Consider the following 14,532-nt stretch of genomic DNA (forward strand, 5'->3'; position numbering starts at 1 on the left):
ACTCAGCATTTCCGAGCTTCAGTTACCTCATTTGTTACGGGAACTGGTAACAGCGCCCACTTCCCAGGTTTGCGATCCACTGACAGGTAAGCTATGGAAAGCACCCTGCACCATCTCCAGGAAGTGCAGAAGCTAATAACGATGATCATGATTTTTTAAGTGAAATGATTATTTTATTTTATTAAGTAATATTTAAGTAAAATTACCTAGTTTTACTTAAAATTCTGAAGCTGGCACCAGACTGTCATGTTTTGTCACTTCATTTCTTTCCACTCAGTGACTCCAACTCCTGGCCAGAGCACAGGGTAACCCAAACCAGAACTTTCCCTGCCTGAGCACAGCAGAGCTGAGACCTACCACATGCAACGTTCAGGTAATTAAGCTGACTTTTAAAGAAAAACTTGCCAGGACTTTGACACCTATATGTGTGCCGTGCCCTTTTAAGCAAGAGCCACACAAGGCTACACAGAACCCCTGGTGTCGCCCTGGGATAGACGTCTCTGGAATTTCCTCTGAGCCCCTGGTGCCCACAGCACGTCTTCCCTCTACGACACTGTTGGAGGTGGCAAGTCTTCATTTGCTCCAAGTGGGTCTGATTTTTGGAAAATAGCTAAGAGATATTCAATGCCAAGCCTGGAAAAAAGAAGGGTGATCAAGTGGTTTAATAGCAGTTTGGGCTATAAACAACTATGACTCGGAGATTGATTTTTCTTAGCATGGGCCATAAACTGATTCTGAGAGAATGAGAAATGCAGGCATAGTGCTTTCCCGAATGCCCTTTCTTCCAGAGGGAACGAGGCCTGAGCTAATGACTCCTGAGGGCCCACACGGCCCTGGGTGCTTTCCATGTATGATCTTGCCAGAGCCTTGCAACAATCCTATAATCAAAATTTGCCAAAGAGGAAACAGATCCCAGAGCAGCGACTTGGTCTCACAGAGGCCGTAACTGGCAGAGGCAGGGTCAGACTTTAAGCCACTTGACTCCCGCACACTGACACACCCGGATGTGCCCCATGCGCCCTGCTCCCAGCCGGAGCGTGTGCCGGGTTCCTTTCCCGCTGCCCTTTCCTTGCTTCATCCTCCTCCACCATCTCTTCTCTGGCGCCTTCCCGCCTGGCACCTTCCCGCTGTCTGCAACACTGAGTCAGTGTAACTTTGCCTAAGACAGGAAAACCTTCAAAATAGCCCTAATGAAAAGAGAGTTACTCACAATGTCAAAATGGCAAGTACCCCCACTTTCCTCAGAGGTCACCCAAAAGCAGAAAACAATAAAAAACACAAGATAGATAGTCACAGACTCTGTCTTTGATGTACTGAGAGACATCAGTAACCCAAAGTGACAATGTAGTTGATTCTCATTATTCATAGTAGTTACGTTCTATAAAATCACTGCAGACACTGAATAAGCAGACACTGAACCACCACCGTTCCCGGGGGGAATGGAGAGCTGGGCTCCCGCAAACCTCTGGTCGCCATGTTTTCATCAGTCAGTCAGCACTTGATCTTGCTTTGTGTGTGTCTCTCTGTAGAGACTCCTTGCTTAATGCACGGTTGATCCTTGCACAACGTGGGCTTGAACTGTGTGAGTCCACCTACGTGTGGATTTTCTTCCACCTCTTCCACCCTGAGACAGCAAGTCCTCCTCCTCTTCTCCTGTGATTTCCTTAATGACATTTTCTTTTCTCTAGCTTAGTTTATTGTGAGAATACAGTACATAATGCATATAGCATACAAAATCTGTGTTAATCAACTGTTTATGTTTTCAGTAAGGCTCCAGTCAACAGTAGCCTATTAGTAGCTAAGTTTTTGAGGAGAAAAAGCTACACGTGGATTTTGGACTGTGTGGGTTATCAGCGCTCCTGAGTTGTTCAAGGGTCAACTGTGTGTTGTTGATTCATCAACACGGAACTCACTGCCAGCAGCACTGGAACTCATGCCTGCGTGAAGCTTATCTAAACACACGTTTTCTCTGTAAGGCACATCACACCCTTCTTGTGCTTAGAAACACTAGACAACACTCCAACACTACGATTGGGGGTATTTTAAATAGCAAAAGCACCAACAAAAAGCTCAAAAATGTGAAAAATGTGACATTAAATAGACCATGCTGTTTACAACCTGAGAACTGAAACCAGAAAGCAAAAAACAGAGACACAGGGCTCAGGGAACACAGGTCAGGTGAGAGAAGGAAACACAACAGACATTGGAAACTATTAAGAAAAAATGAAAAAAAAAAAACAAAAAAAAACCCCAAAGCCATAAAGGTTACATTAGAAGTAACCTTTACTTAAAATTACTTAAAATGTAGGTTACATTAGAAGTAACCTACATAGAGAATAAACAGTGCTGTAAACTATATTAAGGGATAGAGAGAACAGAAATGAGGAAAGCAAAGAAAAAGAAATGGAATAATCAAGATTTGAAAGGATGGAAGAGAAACCAATAGAGAAGAAAGACACAAATGATAAAATACAGAAACAATTGGTGTCTCCAAAGCAAAGAACTGCTGGAGGATATGCATCAGCTAATTAGAGATAAATAGGAAAAACAGGACAAAATGCTGACGGAATGGTAGGACTAAGATGAAAACAAAAATCGTTGATAGTTCAAAGTAGAATGAAAGTATTAGAACCCTGAAAATGAAGATGAAATCCCTAACAAAAATTTGAAAGAAAACGCATAAAGAAGTTGGGAGAAAATACTGCCACTGTGGAGAAAAATTACCATTTAAAGATAATATATCAAGTAATTGAGCTATAAGTATGCTCAACAATTATATGTTAAACAATGAAAAAATAATAAAATCAACTAAAATTGGGTGGTGGAAGTTAAGAGAAAAACTTAGCGAAGGTGTCATATACCAATTTTGATGTTTTTTGTAGATATTTAAATGTCTACATATATATTTAAATGTCATATACAAACAGTTGTATGCAGTATGTTTCTTTGTGTTTAAAAAAGTAACTCTTGAACTAAAATACAAATTTTCCAAATTAGCAGAAAAACATACATACATGCCAAATGCAAAAAAAAAAAAATAAATAAATAAAACACAAATCAACCATGGAGATAGTTTTTAAAATCAAAAAGTCAAGAAAAACACAAAACTTAACTAAAAATAGATTACAGAACTAAAAACAAACTTATTTGTCATGATATAAATGGGCTATACTCACTCTTTAAAACAATGAAATAAAAAAAGACTTGGATCACAAAGTGAAACCCAAATTTTACTGTATAAAGAGATAAATCTAAAACAAAATGACCCAGGCAGGTTGAAAATATAGAGATGGGTAAATAAAATCCAAAGAAAGAAGTGATCATGATTTTAACAGACAAAATTATGCAGGCAAAAAGATTTCAGTGCATCAAAGAAGAACGTTTTAAAATAATATAAGTTTAATTCACAATGAAGATCTAATAATTATTGATAACTGTGTACCAAATAATAGCATTATTAGTCATAAAGGAAATGAACAGGAAAGAGCTGAATAGACAGATACCATAGCGGGAAACATATTTCACCTTTCCCAGTTCATAAAAGTGCAAGTAAACAAAAAATTTAAAAAGGATAAAGAAACCTAAGGAACATAATCATATGAATGTAGTTGAGACATAGTTACCTCTCTACTCTAAAAACAGCATGTGTATCTTGCAAGTACTCATGAATCACTGGCAAAAATCTGATCATTAGGTCAGAAAGTAAACCTCAGTAAATTCCTAAAAGAGGAAACAGTTCAGAAAACTTTGATCACAACAAAATAAAACTGAAAAGTAATTACAAAACTAATAGTTAAAGACATGCAACCATCTGGAAATTTCAAAACATTTAAATAAATGTTGAGTTAATTACAAATAGCTAGAAAAATAAAGATAAAAAAGTACTGCATACCACACACCAGATACAGATAAAGCAGAACTTGGAGGAAAATCTTTAGCATCTATATTAATAAACTAGGAAAAAATGAAAATAAATAACTTAGTCAACCTGACGTCTTGTAACTTATAAAGTAAACCAAAGTCAGCCAACCAACCAGAAGAATAAGACAAAATATATCCCTGCCTCCACTAAAAGAAATTTCACATTAATCAAACATGCAAACATTAAGATGAAATGATTAAAAATTGTTGTGTTCTTGTTGTAAGGAAGAGCATTTCATAAATGGGGAAACTAAAACACTTGACTGTGAACCCTTTTTAAAAAACATTTACATTGGTAAAAATCTATAATTTAAAAACAAAGAAAAATTGGGAGAAAAAAATACTTCCTCTGTCATAAAATCATAGTTTCTTAATTTATAAAAGCCCCAAACTCAATAGGAAAAAGATGAAGAGCCTAAAAGAAAACTGGGTGAAAATTATGAACAATATTTCAGAAAAGAAAAAGAAAATGGCTCTTAATACTATGAAAACATGTTCAGCTTCACTCACAATTAGAAAAAATTGAAATAAAATTCTAATCTATTTTTTTTTTTACTATCAAACAGGCAAAGAACAAATATGGGGTAATGCATTTTCTTGCAAAGCAGGGGGAGAGGGAGACATTCACACTGCTGGGGACAGAGAAAATTGTGCCTCTATTGACAGCAATGTAGCAATAACCAAAAAACCAAAGTACATTTGTCTTTGACTCAGAAATTCTTCCTCCAGAAAAGAAGCCACAGAATACACTAACAAACTTGTGAAATAACACAGGTACAAGTTTATGAGAGCATTGTGTACAGTAGCAAAAGAATTAAAACAACTTCAATATCTGTCCGTAGGATGCCAGCTAAATATATTTTGAAGTAGTCATATAATCGATATAATATTTTTAAAATAAAACACCTCCAAATAAATATACTAATATGGAACCAACTTTAAGGTTTATAACTGAAAGTCAAAAACAAAGTTCATAAAAGGAAAAATAGGTCTAATATACTAGTGTCTACGTCCACCTAACTAATAAATGTGGATGCTGATCTACCTGTATACAGATGCGCCTGTGAGCGCCTGACCAGCTCTCACCTAGGCAGGGAAGGAAGGGGCCTGGGTGCCGGGGTGAAAGGAAGGGGTAGGGGGTGGCGATATAGTGTTTATAGTATGCCCTTTTGCAGATTCCTGATTTTGAATCTGTGGGTGCATTATCTATTCAAAATAAGTATTTTAATTTTAAAATAGTTTGTCTGTGAGTGTGAGTGTGTGTGCCCGCGCACGTGCCGGGGAGAGTCTGGGGTTTATCCGAGGGGCACAGAGGCGCCCAGCATGGGCATTGTATTTGGTGGGCGGCACACGGGGACTTGGTGAGAATTGCCACACGGTCCCCTGCCTTTCGGCCTGGGTCCTCTCTCCGGCCTCGGCTCCACTCTCCCCTCCACCCTCTGAGGTCTTCCCTGCAGGGCCCCAATGCGCTGCCCAACTGGGCCCACGGCCCTCTGTCCACAGCTCAAATTCTGCAGGAGGAGGAGCTGATGGATTATGGCCTATAAATTGGTTTCCCCTAAATCCAAGCTCCACTCCTTTTCAAGTGTTAGCCAAGAGGATGGGATAACACACACATAAACCGTCCCCTGGAAATCCGCCTCTTCAGCAGGGACAGTCGCGACAGGCGATTCACAGACACGGAAGCGAGGGCCGGGGCAGCGATGGACAGTCCAGTTCCGAACGGGCGGGAGGCGGCGACACTGTGAAATCGCACGTTTGTGTTTGCATTCCTGCTCCGCTGCTTGTGAACTTACGTGACCTTGAGCGAACAGTAACATCTGCCTCTCGTGCATGGTCTTTCTGAGGCTTAGTGGTGATACAGTTCAACATGGCAGGCAGATAGCAGGTGCTCATAAATGGTAGGTGCTGTTATAAACAAATTTTAAAATTCCGCATGATTTCACATACATGTGGAGTCTTAAAAAGTCAAACTCACAGAAGTAGCGAGTAGAAGGGTGGTTACCAGAGGCTGAGGGGCGAGGGTGACAGGAGAAAAGGGAGATGTCAAAGGGTTCAAGGTTTAAGGGGAATAAATTCTAGTGATTTATTGCACAGCATGGTGACGATAGCTGACAATAATGTATTGTGTATTTCAAAACTGCTAAAAGGGTAGATTTTAAATGTTCTCACTACAAGCAAATGATGAGCATATGTGAAGTGACAGATTTGTTAATTACTCTGATTTAGTCATTCCACAATGTATACATGTATTAATATCGTAACATGGCATCGTTTGGCACATGAAGGCAGTCTGTAACCTTGACAAGGATTTTGTGGCGCGGTGGGGACAGGAACCAGATTGGAGTGAGTTGAAGTGGAAGCAGGCGTTGTAGGCAACATTTTTGAGTTTTGCTTTGAATGGGTGAGCGTAAACGCTGCCGCAGCTGCTACAGGATGTGGGAGGAATGGGAGCTTTTCACCACACTGATGGGAAGGACCTAATGTAACAAGAATTTTGTGACACCAGGAAAAGTGTAATAACTGCAGCAGTGACGTCCCTGAGAAAGCAAGAGGAGATGCAGTCCAGGTCATGCGCAGAATGATCAGCCTTTCACAGGAACCGAGAGCCCTCTGCCTTTGAACAAAGATGGAAGACAGAGAATATGCGTACTGATCAAAGCAGGCCTGTAACCTGGGTGGTGGAAAGATGAGAAAGTCCCCTTCTGACGACTTCCATAAGTATTTATTTATATCAATGGGATTATAAGATAAATATTATTTTGGCATCTGTTTTTGATCACCCTACTGACTATATCATAGATGTATTTTATACCAATAAAAATATATCTGAATTATTCCTTTAAAATTGCTGCATAATATTCCTTTGTACAGGTGATCATTACTTATTTAATCAATACTGTGGAGGTAGGAGTATGTAGATTTTTTTCATCTTTTTGATGATAAATATATTTTACACATTTTTTTCTAATTTCTCTTAGGAGTGATTCCTAAGTATGAGATTCTTGTAAAAACCTAATTTATTAGTATATCTTTCAGGATTCTCCAGAAAAACAGAACCAATCGGATGTATATAGATATATGAGAGTGGATTTATTGTCGAATTGGTTCATGTGGTCGTGGAAGCCAAAAAGCCCCACGATAAGCCGTCTGCAAGCCGGAGAACCAGGAATGCCAGTGGTGCTAAATCAGCCTGAGTCCAAAGGCCTGGGAACCCGAGGGGCTGCTGGTGGGTGTCCCAGAGGCTGGAAACCAGGAGCTCCAATGTCTGAGGTCAGAAGATGAATGACCCACCTCGAGAACAGACAGCACATTTTCCCTTCCTCTGCATTTTTTTCCTACCTGGGGCCCTCAACAGATTGGGTGATGCCTGGCTACACTGGTGAGGGTGGAACTTCTATACTCACTTCCTTGATTCAAATGCTAATCTCTCGTAGAAACACCTTCACAGACACACCTAGAAATAATGTTTTATCAGCTATCTGGGCATCCCTTAGCCCAGTCATGTTGACACATAAAGTCAGCCATCACAATTTTTGATCAACTTTCCCTTCTCCAATATTTTTGCTACTCTTTTATGCAACCAGAATTGTACTTTATAGAAAGCCAGGGATATAATAGCCATTTTCTTTAAATTTCTTATGTGAGGCAAAAATGTTTGCCCTTGACATGACTTTATTCCTACAAGCCTCTTTTAAAATACTGTGGTTTCACTTACAGATTGGTTGAACATCATATAAAATTTTATAGTAATTATTTACTTTAAAAAGCAGCTTCTCATTCTTCTGACAACACAACTGTCAATAAGATGCTGTTTGGCAAAAAGTAAAAACCTTTCCCTGGAAGTTGAAAGCCATCACAATTTAAATTCACAAGGAAAATTTCTCCTCTCTTTCCACATGGGCCCAAAACACACACCTCTTGTTATCTTCATTCCTCTATTCATTTTTGCTAATCTCACTTGTGAAATTTTTGAATCTCAAAAACTGACCCTAAGTCCTCTAAAGACAGGACTTGTGCCAAACTTAGTTCAAATGCTCCTAACCTCCCTTTACCCAAAAGCAATTCTCAGTTCTTGACATAGTGCTGACTCCTCGAATTCCCTCCCACCCATGTTACACTGAAAGCCACTCTGCAGAAGGACACTATCTGTCATTTCTTTTGAATCCCTTATATTGTCCAATATAGAATCACAAGGTAACTAAATCTTGGTCTACAACTCCTAGTAGCCAAGGCACCATAAGACCATTGTTTCTAATGTCAAAGATAAGGGATCTTCTAAAAATACAAATCTAATCAGCTTTCCTTATTGCTTAAAGCCCAGCAGGGATTGTGCATTGGTCTTGGGATAAAGACAGGCCTCCTTAAGTATACCTGCAAGAGCCCTCCTGCTCTTTGATCACACACTCTCCATGCTACCCCTTGCTCTCTGAAAACCACAAGCCCTGGTCTTAGTTCAGGTTCTTGAGCAAGCCATGTGCTCTTCTATCTCAAGGTTTTTTTCCTTGCTTCTAGGGGCTTCTCTTGACATCCTTCTTTGCCAGGTCAGCTACACCGCATCCTTCATGTCTTGACATCCTCACCTCTTCAAGGAAGCCTCCTCTGCTCCCGACAGGTTGAATCCCCCTCCTATGTGTTTTCCTAGTGCCACGTGACTCTCCACTGTCAGCCTCCACTTGCCACTGAAATTTCATATGCAGCTCTGTGCTTGTTTGGGTAAAGTCTGTCTCCCTTTCCAGAGTGAAAGTTTCATGAAAACCAGAATGGCACCCGTTTCCTTCACCATTGCACACCCCCATCAACTACAGTGTCCAAGAATTGTTTCTTGGATGAATGAGTGAGTGAACGAGTAACTAAAACTGAGAGGTGGAGATGGGTAGTTGAGGAACCGACCTCAGAGTGGTGGTATAGGGGAAAGCAGGGAGTCGAGGTCATCTAGTCGAAACCCTCTCACCATGGGTGCACAGAGAAGCTTCAGAGTTCCAATGAGCCAACTTTAACTGAACATAACATTCTGTGCCTGCATATATTTTGTAGGAACAGGGTCTATCACATCCATTAAATTTTCTAATAGAAGCCAGGTGTGGTGGTGCACACCTGTAGTCCCAGCTACTCGAGAGGCTGAGGCAGGAGGCTCTCTTGAGCCCAAGAGTTTGAGGTTACAGTGAACTGTGATTGCACCACTGCCCTCCAGCCTAGGCAACAGACAGACACCATCTCTAAAAGAAGAAAAAAATTCAATCGGGTTTTGACCCTCCAAAAGGCTGAAAAACCACTAGTCTAACCCAATTTCTATACAAGAGCCAACTTTGTGGCCGGAACTACCATCGGGTCCCTTGAACCCCCAGCTGGTGCCCTATCTGTTGCACTTTCTACCAAATAGTAATAATAATTCATCTAAAACATCTGTTTCCATCAGCTCCTGATTCTTTGGGGGTGCACTAGGCAAAATTAACTCTTCCAAACAAACTCCAGGCTGTCCAACTGTCAGATAAAGTGAGAGCCGCGAGCTGTCCTTCCACATCCAGCCTCCCGGCACCTTCGCGGTTCCTCACCAGCAGATAGCTCTGAAGGCAGCGGGCTGCAGAGGGCTTTTCATCTTTCATTTGCCTCCCGCTCCTAACTAATGAAGCCTCGTGCCCTTGTTGGGCCTTGTTTCTACAAGGCTGGACACCTTCTTTTAACAGGACGTACTTGAAAAACAAGATATTTCCCTTTGTACTAGAAACAAATGGTGATTAATGTGCTCGTTGTAATTAATCTGTGGTGACAGATTAGTGGTGTTGCGGCAGTTCTTTTGCTGCTCTGGGAGCCTTCCTTGATAGGACAGCTGGTGAGAGGGGACACCAAATTCAATTTGTTTCTCATTTGCATACATATGACAACCATCTGTGCTAATAGCACTGCAATGTCTCCATTAGGCCCGGAGCTCGCTCATGAGCAGGCTCTTCCCAGATCCCATTAGGCCTGGGAGGGGGGAGCTCAAAGCGTAAATATTTGTAGAGAAAAAAGGGTGGGCCTGGTAGAACACAATCAGCCATGTGCCCCTCCTACCAAAGGTCAAACATTTCACATGGGCTGAGATTCCGCTCACCCATAGGAGGGCGATCTTCTTTGGAAAACTCCAGCCCCTCTCCACCTCAAAGACCCAATCAAATTATTCATGGTCTGTTTCCTATTGTCCAGTCACTTAAACCAGCTTCACTTTGGCAGAGACCTTTTTTTTTAACTGGCCCATTCACTCAAAAAATATTTATGGAATATCTACTAAGTTGGGGCACTGTTTTAGGTGGAATAGGAATAGCAGTTAACAAGAGAGCAAAAGTTTTGTTTTATGGAGTTTGTGTGGTAGTGGTGAACACTGGTGATGAACACATAAATGAGGAACATTTCATGTCATCTTACGTCCTAAGCAGAGAATCAAAACAGAGCCCGAGGAGGTGTGGAATAGCTCCTATGTGAGGACCACGTTACACCTGGTGATCAGAGAAGTCCTCTCTGAGGAGGTGACATGTAACCTGGCATCTGAAGGACATGAAGGAACCAGCCTGTGAATACCAGGAGAGAACACATTTTCCAGAGGAAGGGAAGAGCTAAAACAAGAGCCTCTAGACAGAGTGAGCCTGGTATGTTGAGGAAGAGGAAGACAGCCAGTGTGCCTAGACGGAGGTGAAAGAAGAGGTCCAGGGGAGCCCCAACAAAGTACCACAGACTGGGGGGCTTAAGACAACAGAAATCTATTGTCTCAGAGCTCTAGAGCCTAGAAGTACAAAATCAAGGTATCCACAGGGCCCTGAAAGCTACAGAGGATCCTTCCTTGCCTTGTTTAGCTTCTGGTGTTTGGTGGCCATCCCTGATGCTCCCCACCTTGTAGGTGCTGCAATCCCAGCTTGGCCTCTGTCGTCACATGGCCATTCTCTCCCTGTGTGTCTCTGCATCTCGTCTCTTCTTACAGTGACACCAATCGTAACGGATGAACCAGCTTAAGCTCATAATGATTTGAAAGCCCGGTGAGAGCGTAAGAGCAATGGCAACCTTTAGAGGTTTATTCCAAGAAAATGTCAGGATCTAGTTTATATGTTGCTGTCATGTGTATGTTGGATGGGGGCAGGGTAAGAGGAGAAGGAGAAAAGTGAACCATTTAGGAAGTTGCCCCATTCATCTTTGAAACTCACATGGCATGGTGGCCTGAACTGGGGAGTGACAGAGGAGATGCAGTAAAGAAGGAGGTTTTGAGATATATTTAAAAGGTGGAACCCACTGACTTTATAATAGATCAGATATAAGCATTTGGAAAATGAGAGGAACCATGTCTGTGTCCTGAACAGTTGGCAGGATGGTGCATATTTGCTGGGAAAGGGAATAAATACTTGGAGGGAGGGAACAAGTTTGGGAGAGAAAATCAAATGTTCCATTTTGGACGTGTTATGTTAGAGACACCTAAGGGACATCACACATGGAAATATAAACACACCCATTTGGGTATGTGAGTCCAAATGTCAGAGGAAAAGACTGGGATTAAGACAGAACTATGGGAGTCATCAGTTCAAAGAGATTATTTAAAGTCCATGGTGCTAGATGAGATCTCTCCCTAGGAGGAAGAATTAGAAAAAGAGGACCCAGCCCCAGCCCCTATGGCTCTTGTTTCCTCCTCTGTCCTGCCTGTGCTGGGGTCATCATGTCCCATGGTGAGTGTTCTTCCCTGTCATGAATGGGTTTTGCTCTGTGACACATTGTATGTGGCAAGAAAAGGGGACAAGACTTGGCCCCACCCCTGTCTGTTCCATGCCTTATTCTACCCACTTTTCGTCCTGATTTCCCTTTGTCATGCTTCCCCCACCCCCACCCCACCCATGGAGGAAGGGACTGTGTTCAGTATGTCTTTGTGTCCACAGACCAGGGTTTCTCAACCTCAGTGCTGTTGACATTTGGGGCTGGATGATTCTTTGCCTTGGAGAACCATTCTATGTGTTAGCAGTATCCCTGGCTTCCACCCTCTAGATGCAAGTAGCACCACCTCATCACAATTAAAAATGTCACCAGACATTGTCAAACATTCTCTAGGAAGGAGGAAGAGGCAAAATTATCTCCAGTTGAGAACTACTGCCATAGACATCTCACAAGGCTCAATATACAGGAAAGACACTCATTAAGTATTTGCTCTTGGTGGTAGCAACAACCACATCTGGCACACAGTTTCTTTTGACCTTTCCCTATCCACTAAAGGAGATAGATTTTTCATTACAATCTTGTAAAGTAGCTTTGGAATTCCTCATTAGTCTCTGGCCAGGCCTCTAGCTTCCAGACTCCTTTGGAGTTGAAAACAAATGTGTGAGAAACCAGAATGTGATTTGAGAGGGAGTTATTCATTCAGCCAGTCAACAAATGGCAAAGTTATACAACAATTGAATTAAGAGAGACCTTCCACAGCCAACGCCTGCTTCGATAAGATAGGAGAGGTCATTACCTAAGAAAAATCACTACCACGCATTCCAGCGACTTTGCATCCTAAGGAAAAAGTCATCTTTAGCACAACAGATGTCCTTTTAAAATTTTATCAGCCAGAAAAATAGAGAGGAGAGAATGCAAACCAGACCATTAAAATGTAATCTAGAGTCTATAAGAATCAATACGGTGACAGCATAATCAGATTGAAATGACACGAAACCAAGTAATATGTAGCTGTCCTTATGATGCATCTCAGCTCCTGAAACCCTAAAGGGTGGTAAAAATATGGGGCATGCTGGCAGCATGGTGAACATGGCCACCTCTCCCGATGGCTTGCAGTGCAGTCTTGGGAGCCTCCTGACACAGTGTCCCTGGAGGCTACCAGCAGTCAACATGAGGGGCATGGTGCACAATGTGTATCTGCAAAAGCAGCCGCCCTCAGAGGCCTTCCTGTTGGTCCACACCTAATCAGGATCCTTAAATTGAACCACTTCCGTTGTAAAGAAAAGAGATACAGAAAACTGAAACCAAGGTCAAAATACAGCAACACCAAAAGTACCTACAAAAACAACAACAAAAGCCCTTTTGTCTAGAACAGAAAACCTGGTCCACGGGCTATTTGTCTCTTTTCCCCTGAACCCCATCCTGGTCCCAGTGGGTCCTCCAGGGTAGAAGTGAAAGAGTGGTTAGACTGCTTCTCAGGCAGGAAGGAGTCTTGGATGAGACCTGATGCTTCTGTGACATAAATTCAAAGGGAGAGAAAATTAGAAAGGAAAAGAAAGACATTCCAAACAAAAGGCTTGCCCCAAACAACCTTGTATGAAGAAGCCAAAGCATTCTAGTTGTCAATAGCAGCATAATAAACCATCTGATAATGTAGTGCCTTAAAGAAACAACTTCTTATTTCTCATTCTGCAGGTTAGATGGGCAGTTCTACTTCTTTTGGTGCTGGCTGGAATATTCAAATGACTGGGAAGTCCAAATCAGCAACATTCTCGTAGTGAGCAATTGGTGCCCACTATCAACTGGAAGCTCAGCAGGGCTGTTGGTGGAGGTTCTTGGTTCTCCTCCATGGGGGCCTTTCTACATACATGCTTGGTTTTCCTCACAACATGGCACCTTGTTTCCAAGAAGAGACATTCAAGAGGAAGGAAGTAGAACTTGCCAATCTCTTAAAGCCTGAGCTTGAAAGTACTGGTATGTTAATTTAGCTACATTCTATTGGTCAAAACCAATCATAGGACCAGCCTGGATTCCAGAGGAGGGAAAATAAACCCCCTCTTGACACAAGGAGCAGCATACCCATAGTGGAGGGGCCATCTTTGGACAGTAGCAGCCATAATGAACTTGTCCTTTGACTCCACATCTTACCACTCTGGGATGTTTCCATGCTCTTGATCCATACTTATGCTTGTCTTCCTCTAAAGAATCATCATATCGTAAGAGCAATGGATTCAAAAAAGAGGACTTGCCCTTCTGAAGTTACTTACATGTGCATATGTTGATCATATATACCTATATGGACTGAAGGAGTCATCAGAAGACCAGAAAGAATGACTCTCATTATACCAGCTTTTGGCTTTGGACACCAATTATTCCTCATGTTGCTGTACCAAGGGAATGCACAGAAAATGTTTAAGTGCTGTTTCTTTCATCTAATCAAGTTTTTAAGAAACCCGATTCCCACTCCATCTTCTGACATTAAGTAATTAACACATAAGTAAATAGTTGACTCTATTTTTTTAAATACCTACTTCATAGGGCTAGGACAAGAATAAAATGAGAGAATATGGAATTGCCTTTTCTAGAGTACATGCTCAAAAATGTTACATGATGAGGATGACGTTTAAAAGAGCCAAATGCAGAGTCTGATGTAGTTGGTGCATAGTAAATGACAACTACTATTGTTGAAGAGAAGCTCTTTCAGAGGAGGAAGGGTGCAGCCCACTGGAATGGGGAGAGCAGAATGTGAGGGCTAAGAAGCTCGGGGTCAGAGGAAGGGCAGTGCTTACAATGTCTCAAGAGGCATTTGACAGAGCTATCTTTAATACCAAATTATCAGAGACAGTTTCAGGATTTTTCACTGGCACAGAAATGCATTCCCCCTGAACATGGAATAAATACTTACAAGGTTACAGGTCAGTTCATTCATCTCCTCACTTG

General features: G+C 41.7%; 1 long non-coding RNA gene across 1 annotated transcript; it reads left to right on the forward strand.

The window, feature by feature from the left end:
- The first annotated feature begins 46 nt into the window (after positions 1–46).
- On the forward strand, positions 47–6,671 carry LOC123620176. Its single transcript, XR_006728782.1, has 3 exons — positions 47–86; positions 278–373; positions 6,431–6,671. It is a non-coding gene; the product is annotated as an uncharacterized LOC123620176 (long non-coding RNA).
- The last annotated feature ends 7,861 nt before the right edge of the window (positions 6,672–14,532 follow it).

The sequence above is a fragment of the Lemur catta genome, chromosome 15 (assembly GCF_020740605.2).
Source record: "Lemur catta isolate mLemCat1 chromosome 15, mLemCat1.pri, whole genome shotgun sequence".
NCBI classification, from domain to species: domain Eukaryota; kingdom Metazoa; phylum Chordata; class Mammalia; order Primates; family Lemuridae; genus Lemur; species Lemur catta.